General features: G+C 39.0%; 1 protein-coding gene across 47 annotated transcripts in view; it reads left to right on the top strand.

Moving 5' to 3' along the window:
- SIPA1L1 (signal induced proliferation associated 1 like 1) overlaps positions 1 to 23,069 on the top strand; it is a 512,605-nt gene that overhangs the window by 326,754 nt on the left and 162,782 nt on the right. For 2 of the 47 annotated variants that reach the window (XM_055538533.1, XM_055538536.1), the window contains one exon: positions 3,437 to 3,514. The exons of the other annotated variants lie outside the window; for them this stretch is intronic. The gene's annotated coding sequence lies outside the window, so the exon portion shown is untranslated. The remainder of the gene's footprint in view (positions 1 to 3,436; positions 3,515 to 23,069) is intronic. 47 annotated transcript variants of the gene reach the window in all.

Raw genomic sequence — 23,069 nt, forward strand, 5'->3', positions numbered from 1 at the left:
TGAACAAATGTAGCATAACAAATATTACATTCAAGCAAGTGGTTAGTATTTCATAATATTTACAGAGAAAGGAGTCCCTGCCCTTTATATACAGAAAAAGTTTCTATTGGCAATGACCCTGAAGTTCCTGGCCCCATGAAAAATAACTGGTTCTGGGAGTTACGATTTCTGGGTGCCCGTCTCACTTCTTACTCAGCAAGAGGACGGTTTCTCTGACAGATGGACTTGTAGATTTTGTTGAGCTTTCATACAGAATACAGCGTGTGTGTGATTTAACTCCTTGCCCTCGAGCTTTTCAATTTGTGCACATTGATGTTCTTGTGGAGAGGGGTGTGACCTGGACCACAGAGAGAGAACTTACAAGGAGAATAAAGGTTGGGGGGGGGTGCATGTTCTTCCTCTGCCTCCCATCGTAGCTGGAAAGTAGAAGTGTTGTGGTGAGATGCTTCTTCCGCCGCAGATATCATCTGAGCAGGTGTCTTATTTGTGGGGCAATGCCAGCTCGCATGTTGAAGCTGGCCTAAAAGCTGCTTCTTCATTGGCAGCAGCTCCTCATCAGAAATGCTTTCCTGCATTTCATGGTAAACCAGTGCTGACACTGATGAGGAATTCTGAAAAGACCGTGTCGTGGAGATTTGACATTCCTTGAAGCTGGTCAATAGTTTACCTCAACAAGCCTTTTGGAATTGTTTCAAAACACTAATCACACGCTGACAGCAGCTTGCCCTGTTGAGGGGAAGAGTTGGGCTGATTATTGCATGTATTCTAAGACTGCTTGATTAGAGGGGCATTTCTCAGCTTACCCTGTCTGTTCTTTCCTTTCCACTGTAAATGGAACTTAAATTCCATGAAAGACTGTATTATAAGTCCTAGTTTCTGGACTTATGAAAATTCTGAAATTTGCTTTTCAGAATTTTGGATTTTGTAAAGTACAGTGTTAGCTAGGGCAGACCAGAAAAGTTGTGTCAGTTACCTTGGAAGTGATGTCTTTGTTGAATAAGGAAAAGAAGGATACAGTAGCAGTGGAAACACTTGATTAGGTCCAAGGAAAACATTTTAGCTCTTCTTAGGATACCATTCTCTGCCTTCAAAGTAGAGATATTTAAACTTGCCAGTTACTTAGGCATTTAAAAAAATTCATTTCTCTCTTGAATTTATTACAGTATTGCTTCTGTTTTATGTTTTGTTTTTTTTGTCCATGAAGCACGTGGGATCTCAGCTCCCCGACCAGGAATTGAACACACACCCCCCAGCTTTGGAAGGGGAAATCTTGACCACTGGGCTGCCAGGGAAGTCCCTGCATAGGCATTTTAAGTTGTTTGAAATTACGGTAAAGTCATGTAGTGTTCAAAAAAGGGGACTGAAATCGGCAGAGCATAGAAAGTCCAAGTTGTCACTTCCACAGAAACCAGACCTTGTTCGTGTTATATGGACTATAATTTCTTATCTCCATCTCTAGCAAGAATAATTCATACTCCACATGAGATAAATTATCGCCTTTATTGGGCCATTTGTTAAAAGTTCCACCTACTGGTGAGTAAATTAACCTAGAGAGCATGTTCTGTATTTAGAATGTTTGACTAATGTAAAGAATCCAGTGTTTATTAGTCTATGACATACATTTTAAGGATAAGTAAATAAAGACCCAAATGCATAGTTATTTGTTAAAAATAACAAAATAAGTCATTTGAAGAGCAGGAAACAGATGGGCTCTCGTATCCTTCTTTCTAGAAAAGCTAATCCATGTTGACACAAGGCATACATCATTCACAAGAGAGATTCTAGTCTTTTGCCAGGTATTCTTTCTTTATTTTAGGCAAGTATGATACCAACCACAACAGTTGTCAACTCAGGTCTCTCCATTCAGTACATTTTCCATAAGGTAGCATAAAGGAATTAAGGTTCATTCCTTGAATTAGGAACCTTAAGGTTAAGGGAGAGGAAGGTGGCAGGCCCATGGATCCACTGTGCTGGAGGATAAACCTACTTCCCAGCACCCAACGCCTTCATCTGCTCTGTCCTCCATGCTTCATGAGCTCCTGTGCCTTCCCACAGTTGAACTCTTCACCCCGTCTGTCTTGTGGACCCCTCGCCTTCTCCAGATGTGAATCCTCTAGTCCTGGCATTCCCGTCTTCCCCCTGCCCATCTCTTCATGCATTTTCTTTGCCCGTAAACATTCTTCACCTCTCTTTCTCTAGCACAAATGTTCCCACCCCCTCTCAGATCTCTCATTCTCTCTTTCTTATTTCCAGTGCAGGAAAAACAAGAAGTGGGGCAAGGGGAAGAACTAGTCCATCAGTGTAAATCCCTTAATTCTTCTAGTGTTTTGGGAGTTGTTTGAGGGACGCTGATTTAACACATGCATTAATACACATACAGTAAAATGTATAGATCTTAAGTGGCCTAAGCTTTGGGTTGTTTTTAGTTATTATTGGCTGTTATGAATAAGGCTGCTAGAAACATTTTTATAAAGTCATCTTGTAGACATCTTATTTTCATACCTCTTGGGTTAATACCTAGCAGTAGAATTGTTGGATCATAGACTAGATGTTTGTTTGGCAATATAAGAAGCTGCTGAACGTTTTTCCAAGGTGGTTGTGCCATTTTATGCTTGAGCGAGTAATAATTTGTGAGCCTTCCAGTTGCGTCACATTCTTACTAGTGTTTAATAGTTAGCTTTTTGTGTGTGTGTTGGAAGGTGGAGATATTGACTAATAATCTCTGAACTGAGATGGAACTTTGAGACTCTAGAACAAAACAGGCAGCTCCAAAAAGTGCAATTAGGAAGTTTCTTGCCAATTACTGGGGGCTTCCCTGGTGGCTCAGACAGTAAAGAATCTCCCTGCAGTGCGGGAGACCTGGATTCGATCCCTGGGTTGGGAAGATCCCCTGAAGAAGGAAATGGCAACCCACTCCAGTATTCTTGCCTGGAAAATCCCATGAATGGAGGAGCCTGGCAGAATGCAGTCCATGGGGTTGCAAAGGTCGAACACGACTGAGTGACTTCATTTTGTCGATAACTTACGTACCAAAGAGAAGCAAGTCCACACCTCTAGGAACCAAGGTGGTTCTGTGTGAGCAGCAGGCATTCTTGCAGTTTTCATATCAGACAAAGGCAAAGGTAGAGCAGTAGGGTACCTACCTGGCTTGGGTGCCTTCACTGGGAAGACTAAAGCTACATTACCCAGAAACGAGGGCAGGTGGGACTGCAGACATAGGAGGCAGCTGGCAAAATGGAGTCAGTGTGGTTCAGCCACACAATTGTTGGGTGGTTTTTTTTTGTTGTTGTTGTTGTTTTGCTCTGTTTTGTTTAATTTTTGCTAATTCTGGTAGGATGAGTCCTCCTGCAACGCGGGAGACCTGGGTTTGATCCCTGAGTTGGAAGGATCCCTTGAAGGAGGGCATGGCAACCCACTCCAGTATTCTTGTCTGTAGGATACTGGCAAACCCAGAGGAGGCTGATGGGCTACAGTCCGTGGGGACGCAGAGTCGCACACGACTAAGCACAGCACAGTAGGATGAGTATCTCATTGTGATTTTTAATTTGTGTTTTCCTGATGATTAATAATTTTTATTTGTGTTTTCCTGATGATTAGTGATTTTGAATATCTTTTCATATGCTTATTGGCTATTCATCTTTTTTTTTTTTGCATACTCTCTTGATTGTTTTTCTAAAATATTATTGAATTATTGTTATTGATTTGTGAGGTTTTTAAATATGTATTGCCTATACATATTTAAATAATGTATAAATGTGTGCAGATATATAACATAGACATATATATGTATGTCAGCTCCAAAATCACTGCAGATGGTAACTGCAGCCATGAAATTAAAAGACGCTTACTCCTTGGAAGAAAAGTTATGACCAATCTAGATAGCATATTGAAAAGCAGAGACATTACTTTGCGAACAAAAGTCCATCTAGTCAAGGCTATAGTTTTTCCAGTGGTCATGTATGGATGTGAGAGTTGGACTGTGAAGAAAGCTGAGTGCTGAAGAATTGATGCTTTTGAACTGTGGTGTTGGAGAAGACTCCTGAGAGTCCCTTGGACTGCAAGGAGATCCAACCAGTCCATTCTAAAAGAGATCAGCCCTGGGTGTTCTTTGGAAGGAATGATGCTAAAACTGAAACTCCAGTACTTTGGCCACCTCGTGTGAAGAGCTGACTCATTGGAAAAGACTCTGATGCTGGGAGGGATTGGGGGCAGGAGGAAAAGGGGACGACAGAGGATGAGATGGCTCAATGAGATGGCTCATCACCGACTCTATGGACATGAGTTTGAGTGAACTCCGGGAGTTGGTGATGGACAGGGAGGCCTGGCGTGCTGCAGTTCATGGGGTCGCAAAGAGTCTGACATGACTGAGCGACTGAACTGAACTGAAGCATATATTTATATTCTTTTTTGATTTTTAATTGAAGTATAGTACAGTATTACATGTTTCAGATGTGTAACATGGTGATTGATAATTTTTAAAATTATACTGCTTTTATAGTTATTTCCTGTGCTGTATAGTATATCTTTATAGCTTACTTGTTTTATATATAATAGTTGGTACCTCTTAATCCTCTACTCCTGTCTCACCTCTCTCCCCTTCCATCTTCCCACTGGTACCCACTAGTTTGTTCTCTGTATCTCCGAGTCTGGTACTTTTTTGTTATATTCACCAGTTTGTTGTATTTTTTTAGATTTCACGTGTGATACCATATAGTATTTTTCTTCCTCTGGCTTATTTCATTTGGCATAATTCCATACATGTTGTTGCAAATGGGAAATTTTCTTTTTTTTTTAATGTCTGAATAGTATTCCATAGTGTGTGTGTGTGTATATATATGTGTGTGTGTGTGTGTGTGTATACATATATAGGTATATATACACCATATCCTTTCTATTCATTCATCTGTCAATAAGACCTTAGGGTTGTTTCCATATCTTGGCAATTGTAAATAGTGCTGCTATAAAACTGAGATACATGTATCTTTTTGAATCAGTGTTTTCTCCACACCCCTCTCCGCTTCCCCCCAGTTATATACCCAAGAGTCCACTTGCTGAGTCATATTGTAGTTCTATTTTTAGCTTTTTGCGAAACCTCCATACTGTTTTCCACAGTGGCTGTGCCAATTTACATTCCCACCAACAGTGTATGAGGAGTCCTGTGTCTCTGCATCCAGACCAAGATTTGTTATTTGTATTCTTTTTGATGGTAGCCATCCTGACAGGTATGAGATGAAATCTCATTGTGGTTTTAATTTGTATTTCTCCAGTGATTAATGATATTTAGCATCTTTTCACGTGCCTGTTGGCCATCTACAGTTTCTCTTTGCAAAAATGTCTATTCAAGCCATCTGCCAATTTTTTAATTGTGTTGTTTGTTTTTTAATATTGAGTTGTATGAGCTATTTATGTATTTTGGATATTACCCTTTATTGGTCATTTGCAAATATATTCTCCCAGTCAATATGTTGACTTTTCATTTTGTTGATGATTTCCTTTGCTGTGTGAAAGTTTTTAAGTTTAACTAGGTCCTATTTATTTTTGTTTTTATTTCTTTTGCTTTAAGAGAGAGAGATTTTTATTCTTAATGGTGTCTCCTGATAAGTAGAAAGTTTAACCCAATTTATTATTTTTCATGGTTAGTACTCGGCTGTGAGTTATCCAAGAAGTCTTTCCCTTTTCAATGGTGGGAAGGTGTTTTTTTGTGTTTACTTAAACATCCCTTAGGGTTTTATCTTTACATTTAGGTTGATAACCTACCTTTAATTTTTTTGTATATGAAATAACATAATTATTGAGGTGTTGTTTTTCCCCCCATTTGTTTGCTAAAAGATTTTTTCCTCTTACAGTGAGTTGTTGTCTTGGTTGATAATCAGTTAACCATATGTGTATAAATCTGTTCCTGGCCTGTTGTTTGTTCCACTGCTGTATTTGTCTGTTCTTATGCCAGTTATACACTGTCTTGAGTATAGTAGCTGTATTATAAGTTTTAAATCAAGTAATTAAGCCCTCTAACTTTGTTCTTGCTTTTCATAATTGTTTAACTATTGTAGATCCTTTGTATTTTCTTAGAAATTTTAGAATGAACTTGTCATTGTTTTTTGTTTGATTCATAAAAGCCTGCTAGATTTTGATTGGGATTTCATTGAACCTGTTTTTTAATTTGTGGAGAACAGACATTTTGATAATACTGAGTCTGCTTTCCACAAACCTCTCTACTTAATTCTCTCAACGTTTTTTAGTTTTCAGTATAGAAAATTTTTACTTCCTTCATTAGGTATATTACGAATTTTCATTGACATTTTTTTCTCATTCATTTATTCTTACATCAAATATTTATTAAGTAGATATTATGTGACTGATTTTCTTATGCTCCTCAAAATGAGTGTTTTAAAGTTTTAAGATTTAAAAAATTTTTTCTACCTTTTACTTGCTAGAATAGAAACATATAGTTGCTGTTTGTAAATTGACGGTATATTCTACAAGACTCCTAAATTCGCATGCTAGTTCTAATATTGTGTGTGTGTGTGTGTTATTGACATACATAGTCATTGCTAGATGTCTGTGAAAATGACAGTTTTACTTCTTCTTTTCTATGTTTATACCTTTTTAAATTGCTTTTCCTGGTCTGACTGAACTAGCCAGAACTTTGAGCTCAAGGTTGACTGAAAGTGTTGAGAACAGAATCCTTGCCTTATTCCCGATCTTGGAAGGGGAAAGTACTGTATTACTCTGTGGCTTTTGCTCTTAAAGCATTGTAATTCTGTGGTCTCCTTATTTCCAGATACCCAATTCTCAAGACTCTCAGCCTGCGTATTCCTGGGCTTTCTTCCGCTTGTGACATAACTACACTATCTTCTCTGTTTTCTGCCTCATTTCCCAAGGAGTGACCCTTTTTTTTCCTTAAATTCTTCATCTTGGTTCTCCTCCTTCCATGAAAAACAGCTTCTTTTTTTTACTGACTTCTCGTCTTCTCATTCATTATTTTTTAAAATAAATTTTATTTATTTGTTTACTTTTGGCTGTGCTGGGTCTTCATTGCTTTGCACAGGCCTTTCTCTAGTTGTGGCAAGCAGGGGCTGTTCTTTGTTGCGCGGTGTGGGCTTCTCATTCAAGTGGCTTCTGCTGTTGCAGAGCACAGGCTCTCGGCGCATGACGTCCAATGGCAGGCTCGGCAGTTGTGGCTCACGGGCTCTAGAGCTTGGGCTCAGTAGTTGTGATACACGCGTTTAGTTGCTCTGCAACGTGTGGATCTTCCCAGACCAGGAATGAAACCTGTGTCCCCTGCATTGGCAGGTGGATTCTTTTTTTTTTTTTTTAATTGAAGGATAATTGCTTTAGTTTCTGCCATATGTCAACATGAATTAGCCATGGATATACATATATAAATGTGTGTGTGTGTATATATATGTGTGTATACACACACATGCACATATATCCCTCTGTCTTGAACCTCCCTCCCACCTCCCACCCTTCCCCACCCCTGTGGGTTGTTACAGAGCCTTGATTTGAGTTCCCTGAGCCATACAGTAAATTGCCATTGGCTGTCTGTGTTACATATGGTAGAGTATATGCTTCTAAGCTACTCTCTCCATTCCCCTCACCCTTTCCTTCCCCCTCCCCCACCCCCCCACCACCTGTGTCCTGAAGTTTGTTTTCTGTGTCTGCATCTCTGTTGCTGGCAGACAGATTCTTATCCACTGTACTAGCAGGGAAGTCCACTCATTGATTTCTGTATTCATTTCTGTATTTCTTAAGTGGGTGCTTTGTGACTCAGCTGGTATCTGGGGCTGGTATGAAGCATGGGAAGTGCTTTGAAAGAATGGGTTCCTTGGAGTTCCCTGGCAGGGCTGGCTGTCTCACCTGGTCTGGTGCTCAGAGAGAAGGCCTGCCGGGGGCGATGATGATGCTGCCTCTCGTCCTTCCTGAGCCGAGGCCCAGGACTAGGGGCTGGTTCTCCTTTACTCCTCAGCATGTCCTCACACCTGTTCTCGGTTGTTGCCATGTCATCTCTCTGGGCACCATTTCCAAAAGAATAGTTGTCAGAATTATCCTGTGGCGCTCACTGCTTTGTGCCCTGTGTGGTTTTATGTGAAGTGTTCCCTAACAGCTCTTAGCACTGGACGGTAGTAACATGTTTGTCTCGATCTTTAGCGACGCTGTGGAATTTTATATGCATCAGAAGCTTAAAAATGGTTTTGAAATAAGGAGCTCAGTGAAAAATGTTTTTGTTGATTTGTATCTTATATTTCATTGCTGGGTAGATTTTTTAAAATTAATTATGAAACCACTTTCAAGGTGTATTGATGTCCCAGCATAATTTTTTTGTTGAAATATTCACATGGAGGCCTCCTTTCCCTCCGAGGACCTGGGCAGTGGGTGGCTCTCTGCCTTGTGACTGTGGCCACAGCAGGCTCTGTCTGTGGAGAACACATGTCTTGGAGTGCCCCGTCTTCAAGATTCCTACCTGGAGTTTTTCATTTTGTTTTTTTTTTCCACCCAGTGTCTGCTTTTCTCTTTTTGTCAGAACGCCTCTTATTAAAAAGCTCTGCTTATTTTACAAAGCCATCATGACATCTCAGAACTTATTTTTTTTAAAGGAGATACAAACTAAAGATTAATATATTTTCAGATCATTAAATTTTAAAGCTATAAATAGTGTTTTAATGCTAATGGAATAGATACGTGAAACATCGTTCAGTGATTTCACTGGAATGAAGGTGAAGCAATTAAATGTACTTAAAAATATATAAATTAAATTATGTATTTCTTGTTTCAGGCAATTGTATTTGCCTTAGTACCCATTAAATGTATCTGTGTAGTTTTACCATCCTTAAGCATAATGTCAGAAATCTATAAACCCAATTATGCCATGGGAAATCTGCTATGAGGATTTTGTTCAGTGAATTTCTATCATTTACAAAATTTAAATTTCTTTGAAAGATAAATAAAATTTTATTAGATCGATTTTTAAAATTTATATCCTTCTAGATAGGAATGTGGTGATCATAGAAGGTGTTTATATAGCAGATAAAATCATTGTATATGAGTATGTTTTATACATATATAAAAATGATATTTTTAAGTGCCCTGAAAATGTAGTTATCAGCAGTCAGTCAATCAGTGTTTTAAGGATGTTTTACATTAGGATGTTTGCATTTCTAATATTGTTAGTTTAAAAATAAAATTCGTATTCAGTGTAAAAGTGAAATGAAAAGGCATAATTACATAATGAGACACTGCTTATCCTATTTGATCATAAGCCTTTGAGCCTTACTGTTCTGAGGTTTTTATCATTGTTTTTATTTTTAAATTCAAGTATGCTTCTTTTTTTCTTTATATAGCTAATTTAAAATGCTTCACTTCTATTAAACTTAAGAGTTCAAGGTGAATCTGCATGTGTTTTTAAGTGCTAGAGAAAAATTTGGCAAGTCCTTTTGAAGGGTGACCGTGATGGTTCCCTTGGCCCTATAGAGAGCCCCGCTCTGGGGAGGGTCCTTTTATCAGTAGATTAGGATTTACTAGATATAATTTATTCCCATTAATTGCTTCTTTCTGAAATTCTACATTTCAATTATCTTTTAGGCAGAGTGTTTTTTGGTGAGAGAGCATCTTTTTAAAAAATCTTTAATATATACATTTGAAATGTCCTGCATCGTCTTGCTCTCTCCAGCCAGGTTGCCTGCCCTTATAGGTATAGAGCTGTCCCACGGGGGAGCCGGGTAATTCTTCTGTGACCATTCCAAGCCCCGAGATCACTTTTGATATTTCCCATGTTTCATTCTCTTACTGTCTCTGCCTAGATTGGATAAATAGGGCTAGATTTTACAAGGTCTGCTGCAAACATTTGATATTTTCAATCACAAGTTGGCCGATTGGGAGGCTTCTATTTAGTTACTTGAACTAGGTCACCAGACACATTGTATTAATCCCTTCGTTTCAATGGGCCATCTGTTGAGTCACTCTGGTAATTGTTCCTTTTCTAAATACCAGTGTACCCAAGTTCAGTTGCAGCCAAGAGTGTTAGGAGTCTTTTCACGGAGACTAATGCACTGAGCTGTGGTCCCCTCTCAAGTGCAACTTGCCCTTAGAGAGTTTTTATTGTCACCTTACTTCTTTCTGTGTTCCTTTTGCTCATTGTGAGTTTTTGGTTATGGTAGTTGAGGGTAATGTTTCTTGAAGATAATTAGAAAAAGAGAGGGGTGGGTTTGGAAGTAGGAAAAAGAGGTCAGACATTTGTGAGTAGCAGTCGTAGGATTGCTTTGTGATGAAGCTTTGGGGAAGAGAAGGGAAAGGATGGTCAATAAACAACCCTACTGTGTATATTGGGCTCTTCTGTGATGCCTGGGAAGGATCTGACATGGCTGTCAAAGTTGAGGCTTTAAGCTAAATGGCTGTTCACCCAGAGCATCTGAAATGTACATTTTACTTTGTGTTTCTAATTTTCTGGCAAGATCTAGAAAGTAAGAGTCTTAATTCTGAAAGGCAAATGCAGTGTAGATGGGGAACTATACTGATGCAGGCATTTTTTATGTTACCTGTGAAAAAGGGAAATGCTGACTGTGTCCTGGGCGCTCTTCTCTTCTCCCCCATGGTGATACCATCTAGTTCTGTGACTTTGAATGCCACCCATATATCTCTGCGACTCCCAATTCTGTGCCTGCAGCTCAAAGTTGCTTTTAGATTAGTGTTTCAAACTGCCTTTCTGATAGCTCTACATAGATCTCCAATAGATAGGCTCAGTACAAACTCTTGGTTTATATCTGGGATGATCAACTCATCCTGGTTTCCCAGGACACTCTTGGTTTTAACACTGAAAGTGCTACATTTTAGGAAGCCTCTCAGCCCCCGACAAAACGAGGATGCTTGGTCATCCTGTTTATGAAATGTTTCTTGCCCACTCTGAATATCTCTGCAGAATCATTCCCCCAGTTGCTCATGAGTTATCCTTGCATGTCATGTTTCTAAACCATGTGTGATCCATCTGTATTCCTTGCTGTCTCTACCTTCAAAAGCACCCAACTCTGTCCATTTCTCTCCATCTCTGCTGATCCTAACTTAGAGCAAACCATTTGAATTTTCTGCTGGCTCATGTGCATAGCAAGCCCATGGCATCCTGTGATCATTTCACATTGTTCTTACCAAGGTCTCCAAGCTTCCTGACAGTCTGAAGCCTTCTGTCTTTCTTACCCTGTGTCATCCCTTCTGCCCCCTCCAGCCACACTGGCTCTCTTTACCGTGGACATGTGAAGTTTATTCATGTTTTAGGATCTTTCTACTTGCTCTTCCTTCTGCCTGGCGTGTCCTTTCTTTGTGTAGCTGATTTCTTCTGGACATTTAGGTCTTATCTTAAATAACTTTCTTCAGAGAGGCCTTCCTTGACCAACCAATTAGTAAGAGTATTCAATCAGCCATCTTAGTCATATTACTTTCTAATTTTGTTTTTCTGCATAACACTTTTCACTCTTACCTTTACATTATTTGATTGGCTTGTTCTTGCGCTCCCCTTCTAGAATGTAGGGGAGTGAGGGCTTTTCTGCTACATTCACCATTCTAGCCCCAGGCTTTAGAACAGTTCACAGGGTGGGTGTTCAGGAAATATTATTAGTTGAAGTAAAGAATAATTACCTCAAGCCATGTTAAAGGTGGCACTAGCGGTAAAGACGCTAGCAAAGTAATGCTCAAAATTCTCCAAGCCAGGCTTCAACAGTACATGAACCGTGAACTTGAGATGTTCAAACTGGATTTACAAAAGGCAGAGGAACCAGAGATCAAATTGCCAACATCCACTGGATCATGGAAAAAGCAAGAGAGTCCAGAAAAACATCTACTTCTGCTTCATTGACTATGCCAAACCTTTGACTGTGTGGATCACCACAAACTGGAAACTTCGGAAAGAGATGGAAATACCAGACCACCTGACCTGCCTCCTGAGAAATCTATATGTGGGTCAAGAAGGAACAGTTAGAACTAGACATGGAACAACAGACTGGTTCCAAATCGGGAAAGGAGTACGTCAAAGCTGTATATTGTCACCCTGATTATTTAACTTATATGCAGAGAACATCATGAGAAGTGCTGGACTGGAGGAAGCACAAGCTGGAATCAAGGTTGCCGGAGGAAATATCAGTAACCTCAGATATGCAGATGCACCTCCCTTACAGTAGAAAGCGGGGAACTAAAGAGCCTCTTGATGAAAGTGAAAGAGGAGGGTGGAAAAGCTGGCTTAAAACATAACATTCAGAAAACTAAGATCATGGTATCTGGTCCCATCACTTCATGGCAAATAGATGGGAAAACAATGTAAACAGTGACAGACTTTTATTTTGGGGGGCTCCGAAATCACTGCAGATGGCGACTGCAGCCATGAATTTAAAGGACACTTACTCCTTGGAAGAAAAGCTTTGACCAACCTAGACACCATATTAAAGAGCAGAGATATTACTTTACCAACAAAGGTCTGTCTAGTCAAAGCTGTTGTTTTTCCAGTAGTCATGTATGGATGTGAGAGTTGGACTATAAAGAAAGCTGAGTGCCAAAGAATTGATGCTTTTGAACTGTGGTGTTAGAGAACACTCTTGAGAGTCCCTTGGACTGCAAGGAGATCCAGCCAGTCCATCCTAAAGGAAATCAGTCCTGAATATTCATTGGAAGGACTGATGCTGAAGCTGCAACTCCAATACTTTGGCTACCTGATGCAAAGAACTGACTCATTTGAAAAGACCCTGATGCTGGGAAAGATTGAAGGAGGGAGGTGAAAGGGATGACAGAGGATGAGATGGTTGGATGGCATCACCAACTCAATGGACTTGAGTTTGGGTAAGCTCTGGGAGTTGGTGATGGACAGGGAGGCCTGGTGTGCTGTGGTCCATGGGGTCGCAAAGAGTCGGACACGACTGAGCAACTGAACTGAACCGATCATTATAGAACATTTAGCAGTGTCCCAAGCCTCAACTCACTCAGATGCCAGTATCATTCCTTACCAAGAGGTGACAACCAGACACTGCCACATGTCCTCTTGGGGGAAAATTGAAACCGTTGTTTTAAGCAATTATGTTTGCCTCTATGTTCTTTACACTGGGAAATTACTAATGCAAAAAAACCAAGTAAAAAGCTGGTGGGTTTCTTTCTTTTTTTTTTTTTTGGCTGGGGGAGGGGGGATGTATCTGAATTTTTAGAAAATATTACAGAGAAAAAATGTTCATCTTACATCATTACTAAGTCATAAGAATCTATTTTCAACTTGTGTGCCTCTGTAATTCCACATTAAGCTTTGTGTTAGAAACCCTAAAATATTCTGAGGGAATTTGTTCTTTCAGGGTTTCTATATTTTTCGCCTGCTCCCATCACCATGGAGCTAAAACACTTTGAGAGACATGTTAGGTTAAAAACAGTCATGACAGAAGAGGAAAAAATATTTTTCTTCGGCTTCTTTCTTTTTTCTTTTCAGTTCTTCCTTACCCCTCAGTCAACTGAGTAGGATGATCAGTTTGAATGTTCTTAAATGGGGCATCAGGGTAGGAAAGGTATCTTTTCCAGAGCATTTTTTTCTCCTGGAAAATGCCAACATAATTTGATTTGTGAAATGATATGCTAAGATCAGGGAAAATGTGCCAGAACTATGTAGGTGAACAAGCCTTTTTCCTTGGCCTACACCCACTTTATATATTTATGTGGTTAGGGCTCCTGTATATCATGTCGATTTTTTTCTTTTTTTTCCCAATCTGAAAGTCAAATACCAAAATGTGTACTTTAAGCTTTCTTAAAGTGTGACCTTTGCACGCTATTGTGTAAGAAATACAAAGTTACCAGAGATAATCTATTAATTGAAGGATTTGAGTTTCTCATCTCTTTAGTGGAGGGTGCATGGGCTTCGGTAGTTGCAGCACATGGGCTCATCAGTGTGGTTTCTGGGCTCTAGGGCACAGGCTCAGTAATTGTGGCACCTGGCTGAGGTGCCTTGCAGCATGTGGAATCTTCCTGGAGCAGAGATCAAACCTACGTTCTGCATTGGGAGGAAACTCCCTAGCCACTGGACCACCAGGGAAGCCCCAGTCCTTTCAGATATACCAAGAATTAATATCACATTGATGAGAGAAGTTTTTCACCCTTATATTTATGAGCAGTAGCATCTTCTGTTAGCTTGTAGGAATATATCCTAGTATGTTATTTCTGTTCAGCAAGGGTGGTTTGGAGAGTTCTTCTCTTTAAAGTGCTGCATTTTTCTAAACAATTAATATCTTTTGATATTAATTATCATCCAATTGTGATTTCACTGTGTTGAAACCCTCAGACAATTTCAGGAAGTTTAGATGCCTTGTTTCTTTTTGAGCAGTATTACTGTTTCTTTCTGCACAGATGAAAACATGATACTGAAATTTAAGTGGATGGCCTTAAAGTAAATTGTGGAGTTTAAACATCAGAGACTTTAAAATAATTGCAGTGATTAAAAAACAGTTTAAAAACGTATCTGCTTTTGTGATACAGGCTAATGAGAAAAGAAAGTCTTTCTATTGTGTTAAGTCCTCAGCTCCTTATCAATTAACCCCCAATTTTTAACATAAGGAGATGGTCTTTGCATTCTTGAGTAAACTCACCACAGGGGACCCTCTGTATAAAGAACTAGAGGGTGCTTTTTTCTGTGCATTTGTATATTAATAAGAACAAAGTTTATAAATTACAACATCTTCTGATTTTATTCTTATAAAAAAAAATGTTAACAACTTTTGGGTGTTTTATTTCTTGCTCCCCTTAGCTGCTGTACCCAGTTTACCCTACTTTTTACAGTATTAAGAATAATAAACATAGATGCTAAAAAGTTACTGCCTCCCTCTCTAAGTTTCAGCATTGGTACTCTGGATGTGTGTGTACACATATGCATATCTACACACATACGTGTGTATTTATGAGTGTATATCTATGTATGTGTGTTTGTTCATTTTTCTATATAATGTCCCCCCTTCCCCCTCCCCGCCACCCCCCCGCCTTTGGCTTTAAATTTGTCAAAAGGTATTTCTGAATACCTACTCTGGGCCATGCTGGGAGCACAGTGATGACTGGGTAAAGACCTTGTCTTCTTAGAACCTGTAGAAAACCTGCAATTGACAGCAGCGTATACAGAGGAGGATAAGCATCGCTGTCAGCGTTTCAGCACTAAAATGCTACTTATTGGTGGTATTCTCCCCATCAGTGTGTATGTTATTGTTAGGTTTTTTCCCCTCTTTGCATTGTTGAGGTCCTGTTGTTCATAGTTTTTGAACTTAACGTTATGTTCTCTCATAAAAGCACCGGTTTTTGTGAGTATATAGTATTTGTGGACATTCCATAATTTATATGGTATAGGGGTGTTTAGGTAGTTTACAGTTATTTTTTATTGTAAATAATGCTGTGATGAACACTGTCTGCATACAATTTTGTCTTCTGGAGTATTTCCTTTAGACATTTCAGGAGTAGAATGACTGCATAAAGGTATGTAAGCATTTTAGAGGCTCTTGATACATATTCCTAAAAGTTGTTTTTTGTTTTTTTTTTCAATAACTTGTTTTCATTCCTCCCGGTACCCAATGAGTACATTTTGTAAAAAAGGAAAAAACAACACCTCACCCCCAAAAAACCCACCTCTTTTCATTTGTATTTATTGAATAGAAACATTTTTCAAATGTTTAGCCAAAGATTTATTGCTTTCTTTCGTGAATTGTCTATTAATAATTATTTTCCCATTTTTCTTTTGGAGTCTTAGCTTAGTGTTTCATCTTGATTGACAGGGACTCTGTAAATTCAGTATTTTACAGAGTATTATGTGTATACTTATTATGTATATTCAGTGCATTAAACCTCTGTTGTAGTTTCCTTACCGGTTTTTGGTTTGCCTTTTAATATATCGATATTTTAAACTTTCATGTAAGCAAATCTATCAGCTTTCTCTTTTATAGTTTTTTCATTGCTTTTACACATGGAAAATCTTTCTCCGTTTATGTATCATATTTTCCTCTTGACATTTGATTAACTTTTTGGCTAAGTTCTTTGCACTCATGAATTCCGTAAGAAAGAAGGTCTATTACTGACGAGCCAGAAGGACTTTGCTGCCAAAGGCGGCTGCTGCAGGTTGTGCTCTGTACTTCTCTGCATGGAGGGGCTGCTTACCCTGCTTATTCTCTGACTTTGCTCTGACTCTTGGTACTGGTGGACCTGTGTGACTCGTTGGACTATGGTTCTGTTCATCTTGGGTCCTTGTGAAAGTACTTTGTTGAATATAAAGGATGGAAGTGAACAAAGTAAAATTTAAACCAAAGTCATAATTGACTCTTAGTCAAGGTCATACTGTGTTTTTAAGAGGCCCAGAAATGAAAACCGACTTTTTCTAGGTTGTAACAGATATAAAGAAAGCTACCTCACTCACTTTTCCGTGCTAGAAATACTATGGATTGTAATGTTAGGCTAGAATTGACTGCCAAAAAGAATGTAAAATATTATTTCTGGCTTATTTTATGATGATAACTACCAATTTTCTAATTTGTACAAGTTGTTATTTTAAAATATGTAACTCAGTTGAAAGGAAAATACTTCCAACTTGCTGGAAAATGAATACTGCTAAACTGTATCATAGGTAGTTCTTATAAGTATTGGTTTGTGATATATAAATAAATTGTCTTACATGATTTTTAAACCAAAACCCCACTTTTAGAACTAATATTCTTGATGGCATTCCAGGTGGAATAGGTTTAAACGTATTTCATTGAATTCAAAGCCTGGGTACTGTATATTGCTTTTACATCATATTTGTCCATTTCCTCTCCCACTAAATGCGAACGTTTTTAGGGCAGTAACTCCAACATGTGGAACAGTCGTCAGTTATTTGTTGAGTAATAGATGTTTGTTGAGTGCGTATCGGGGCATAGTCTGAGAAAGAGAGGAGAAAGCAGTGCTTCTGCTCAAGTGCCCACACTGTACCAGGCATCGTCCCAGATACTCACCGTTCTTATAACCATACAGAGAGCCTTGCTTTTCTAAAGATGAACCCAATTTTTACCTTTCTCGTTATTTCCTGGAGACGTTATGAGCACTAGATTATTACAGGACTGCAGAAAACTGCCCAAGCAGACACGTGGGGAGCTCCAACATGTTTGGAGGTAGAAGTCTGTACCAACTGTAATCAGAAGCTATGTGGACGGCTGGTGAAAGCCATGGATGCCGTGGGACTAGCTTGCACATACTTGGAGGTGATTTGCTTGTGAAGGTTTAGTTTGTGGATTCAAATAAGCTAAGTCACCTCTCTGAATTTTCTGAATCATTTTTGGGGGGAGATTTTTTTTTTTTTGGATGTGGACCAGAGTCCACATTTTAAAAGTCTTTATTGAATTTGTTACAATATTGGTCTTGTTGTTTTTTATGTTCTGTTTTTCTGGGTGTGAGACATGTAGGATTTTAGCTCCCCGACCAGGGATTGAACCTGCACCTCCTGTGTTTGAAGGCAAAGTCTTAACCACTAGCCTGCCAAGGAAGTCCCTAAAGTATTTTGTATGTGTGCAAACTAGCAGCAGACATAAATATTTTCGTTTTCTATTTAATCTTAACTGCAGCTTTACTTTTTGTAGAGAGAGTCACAGTATGACAAAAAATTTTTTTATAGTTTTTCTTAATAATATACACTGTTTATAGTCTCTTCCCCACCCCCCAGTGGCGAAGGACTCCCCATGAAAAATTTTATACCAAGATTGTTTTAGAGCATCAAAAAGATTCAAGGTTTTATAATTTAGGGCAGTAATGATCTTATAGAAATATCAATGTAAAATATTGTGAGCTTAGTTTACCTGACAGGTAAATATAGAGTAATAAAAAGAAATTTTTCTTTCTTTTTTTTTTAAACCAAAGGATTTGGACCTAGTTGCTGATTCATCTCTAGAGTACTTTGATCTGTCTTTAAAAACAAAATAGAGTTTTCTGCATTTTCCCCCTACCAAATGTAAAATTAAATTTTGAAATTTCCAAAAGCAAGTTTCTTAACTGTTTAGAAAATGAGATGCCAACTCCTATTGAAGTGGGAAAACTATGTAAAACTTGTAAATTTGTTTTTTGTGTGAAGATTCACTTCATTTTCCTGAGCCAGATTTGATGTGGAGAACTTTTCCTTGAATACTCATTAAAATATGGGCTGAAAGAATAAGAGTTCTTCTTTAACACCCAACATTGATTCTTCATGTGAAGATTTTAAAATAATTTTTAGTGGACTCTGATTTCTGTAGGAACTAAATTTAGAGATGCATCTTAAACATCTTGCCATCTACCATTTATGTATTCATTTGTTTCTTCAGCACTTTATTCTTCCTACAACCTCTTGTTTAAATATCTGATTAAAATGTTGTCTGCTGCTGCTGCTAAGTCACTTCAGTCGTGTCCGACTCTGTGTGACCCCATAGATGGCAGCCCACCAGGCTCCCCGCCTCCCTGGGATTCTCTAGGCAAGAACACTGGAATGGGTTGCCATTTCCTTCTCCAATGCATGAAAGTGAAAAGTGAAAGTGAAGTTGCTCAGTTGTATCCGACTCTTAGCAACCCCATGGACTGCAGCCTGCCAGGCTCCTCCGTCCATGGGATTTTCCAGGCAAGAGTACTGGAGTGGGGTGCCATTGCCTTCTCCGAAAATGTTGTCTACTTTTGGTAAAAAGTTAAATAGCAAGTATTTGTGAATAACAGTTGCATTAACTGGGGCTTCCCTGCTGGCTCAGTGGTAAAGAATCCTCATGCCAATGCAGGAGACACAGGTTTGATCCCTAATTTGGGAGGATTCCACAAACCACGGACCAAATAAGCCCGTGCACCACAACTATTGAGCCTGTGCTCTGGAGTTCAGGAATCCCAACTACTGAGCCCACGCACTGCAGCTACTGAAGCCTGCACGCCCTAGAGCCTGTGCTCCCCAACAGGAGACGCCCCTGCACTGCAACTAGAGAAGAGCCCCCGCTTGCCGCACCAGGAGAAAAGCCCACACAGCAACAAAGACCCAGCACATCCAAAAATAATAAATAAAAATCTCATTTGCCTAGTCAGATTTATTTGCTATGCTATGAATGTCAGCCACAGACATGAGAAATCTAGTCTAGTGACTTAAGCAGATGGAGAGAAACAGCCCCAGAAGTCAACACTGCAGGGCTGGTGCGTGTGCAGCTCAAGGATGCCACAGGGGACCTGGATCTTTGCCCTTCATTCCCTTAGTGTCTTCCCTCAAGCTGGCCTCCGTAGAGGAACGTGCCATTGCTCTTCCAGGCCTCCTGTACTCCAGGAGGAAGAAGCAGGAAGCAGAAGCTGGCAGGCCTAAGGACTTGCTAACCCAGTCGTTTACTTTTTATCAAGAGAGCTAAAGTGACCTGAGAAGTTGCATGTTACAAACATCTGCTTCCTTCTCATTAGTCAAAACTACATTAGATAGTTATCCCTAGACCAGTCACTGGCCAAGGCACCTGAGTGTCCTCAAGCGCTGTGGAGAATTCCTGATTTCCTCCCTGGGGTAGTGGAGAGGATCCCTGCCAGGGTGCTCCATGACTACCTGAACAAATGGAGAATCTCCAGTTTGGGAAGAACTGGGAGGGATGAATATGGGGTCGATAATGGCTAGTGTCTGCCACAGCTGCTGAAATGAGCACAGTATGTACCAGGTGAATTTAGAAGCCCTATGCATTGTCAGTTTCCTCAACCCCTCAAATGTCCTGTAATAAATGAGGTTTTTTCAAAAATGTATTTCAAATATTCTTAGTCAGAGTCCATCTTGTTTGTGAATGATTAGTGTCTTCCTTAATATTATGATAAGAGAATTGGGAGCCTAGTCATAATACTCTAAAATTGAATTTTGGAATTTTTTTGAAGAATTTTTACTTTTGGATTTCTTTTCAGTAGCCATCTAAAAGATTAATTTTGTTGTATTTATGCATAAAGCACCTTGAAGGTGATTCTTCTTCAAAATACATGGACAAAAAAACCCAAAATGAATGGACAATGATCATATATATAGATAGATATAGATATATTCTTTTTTGTTTTTATTTTATTTTTAATTTTTTTATTTTTTTATAGCTTTTATTGGAGTACAGTGTTGTGTTAGTTTCTACTGTACAGCAAAGTGAATCAGCTATGTGTGTATATATATCCCCTCTGTTTTGTATTTCCTTCCTATATAGGTCACCACAAAGCATTGAGTAGAGTTCCCTGTGCTATACAGTAGGTTCCCATTAATTATCTATTTGATACATAGTATCAATAGTATATATATGTCAATCCCAATGAATCTCCCAATTCACCCCAGCCTCCACTGCCCGCCTTGGTGGATGTCTGTGTGCCTGCCCAGTTGCTTCAGTCATGTCCGACTCTGCGACCCCATGGACTGTAGCCCACCAGTCTCCTCTGTCCGTGGGATTCTCCAGGCAAGAATACTGGAGTGGGTTGCCATGCCCTCCTCCAGGGGATCTTCCCGACCCAGGGATTGAACCTGCGTCTCCTGCACTTCCTGTGGATTCTTTACCCACCAAGCCACCTGGAAAGCCCAGGCATCTGTACATCTCTATGTGTGTGTCTCTATTTCTGCTTTGTAAATAAGATCATCTGAAGCTTAACATTATATTATAAAATATTTCTCATGAAGTTTTATGCTGTTTTAGAAAATTGCTTTGATGTCTTAATTTGCTTAACCACTTTCCAGTTGTACATTTGGTTTACTTCCATTTTGTGTTGCTATTAAAAATGCTGTAATTTACATCTTTATTTGTATGGGTTAATTTTAATGTTTTTTTTTTTTTAAGAATTCTCACTTTTTAATTTTTTAAATTTATTTTTAATTGAAGGATAATTGCTTTACAGTATTGCATTGAAGTGAAGTCACTCAGTCATGTCCAACTCTTCGCGACCCCATGGACAGTAGCCTACCAAGCTCCTCCATCCACGGGATTTTCCAGGCAAGGGTACTGGAATGGGTTGCCATTTCCAGGGGATCTTCCCATTCCAGAAATCAAACACGGGTCTCCCGCATTGTGAGCAGACGCTTTACCGTCTGAGTCACTAGAGAAGGCCCACTGTATTGCATTGGTTTCTACGAAATACCAACATGAATCAGCCATAGGTTTACCCATGTCCCCTCCTATTTCCCTCCCCGTCCCATGCCTCTAGGCTGTTACCGAGCCCCAGTTTGAGTTTCCTGAGTCATACAGCAAATTCCCTTTGGCTATTTATTTTACCTATGGTAATGTATGTTTCCATGTTACTCTCTCCGCCCCTCCCACCCTCTCCTTCTCCCCGCTCAGCTGTGTTCGTAAGTCTGTAGAACCCCCATATTTTAATGGCTTTTGAAGCAGTTAGCTAGTTGTATCCCAGTGGCATTGTAGTGAAGAATTGGTATTTCTTTTTTTATGATAATAAGGTAAAATTTTCTATCATATTTTATTTCTCTTATAAGCCAGCTCTTCCTGGTTTTTTTTCCAGTTACTTTTGTAAATGAGAAAATACGTTTTGTACATTGTGAAATGATAAATTTTCACTAACATTTGTTAGCCATAGTTGTCACTTCACAAAAAAGTTTATTAACATTTTTTGAACAATTTTGTGCAAGCTCTTTATGTAAGTAATTATATACTTTATCTCTAATGTGTAGTATTCAGTTCAGCTGGCAAAGAATCCATTTGCAATGTAGGAGACTCCGGTTTGATTTCTGGATCGGGAAGTTCCCCTGGAGAAGGGATAGGCTACCCACTCCAGTATTCTTGGGCTTCTCTGGTGGCTCAGATGGTAAGGAATCTGCCTGCAGTATGGGAGATCTGGGTTTAATCCCTGGGTTGGGAAGATCCCCTGGTGGAGGGCATGGCAACCCACTCCAGTATTCTTGCCTGGAGAATCCCCATAGACAGAGGAGCCTGGTGGGCTACAGCCCATGGGGTTGCAAAGAGTCAGACATGATTGAGTGATTTTATTTCTTTGTGTGCCTGATAATGTACTAGACCCTGGGGATACAATAATCAGTATAACAGCTATCATGTCCATGATATCAGAAAAATAATTGTTCTTTGTCTCTTTTTTTCCCCTAATATTTGTGTCATTTTAAATTTTAGAGAATTATCTAATCTTTAACAGTCAATTGATTTTCTTTTTGATTCTTTAAAATATGTACCAAAAACAGAAACCATTCTTAGAGAAATTTGTGTAGAATTTTAAATGCCTGCTTTGTGTCTGTTTAGTAATCTTAGATGTTTGTTCTTGTTTCAGTTGTTTATGTGGAATACTAACGGATTTAGTTGTACCGCCCCAAATTTCACTTGTGTATGTTGATAAAATGTAAGTTATTATAGTATTTGAGAAAGAGTAATTTCTCAATATGTAAGTTATAACAGTTAAGTTTTCTTTAAAGAATGTTGAGAGTGAAACACTGTTCAGCTTAGGGGTAATTGGGTTAGTTGAGCTTGCCTGGTGGCTCAGAAGGCAAAGAATCTGCTTGCAGTGCAGGAGACCTGTGTTCGATCCCTGGGTTGGGAAGATCCCCAGAGAAGGAAATGGCAACCTGCTCCAGTATTCTTGCCTGGGAAATCCCTGTCGGGCTATATAGTCCATGGGGTTGCAAAGAGTTGGATACAACTGAGTGACTAACACTACTTAATTGGGTTAGATAACCAGCTGGTTTTTACTTCATGTTTTATTTTGCCTATTTTTTCATATGCAAGTAGAACACATGATTTCTTAATTAAGAAATTAAAATTTCTTCAAATTGGACAGAATTACCAGCAATCCCTGTGTCTCCTGTATTTGGGGTGTATTTTATTGATAATTTTTTTGTTTCTTCATTAGCTGTTTTTTATTCTGCTTAGGCCTATTGTGTTTTTAATAGGAAATCATCTGTGTCATTGTTTATCTTTCATTTTCAGATTTTTAAAAATATTCACTAATGTATATATTTAATGTCCAATTTTTTCTTCATATCTGCCAGTGTGATTTTGGGGGATATAAAGATTTTACTGTCTTTATCAAAGAATAATGTTTGAGATACCTTTACTTATTCTGTTATTAACAGTATGTTTGTAATTTATTAAATTTTACTTTTT

Source organism: Bubalus kerabau, chromosome 10 (assembly GCF_029407905.1).
Source record: "Bubalus kerabau isolate K-KA32 ecotype Philippines breed swamp buffalo chromosome 10, PCC_UOA_SB_1v2, whole genome shotgun sequence".
NCBI classification, from domain to species: domain Eukaryota; kingdom Metazoa; phylum Chordata; class Mammalia; order Artiodactyla; family Bovidae; genus Bubalus; species Bubalus kerabau.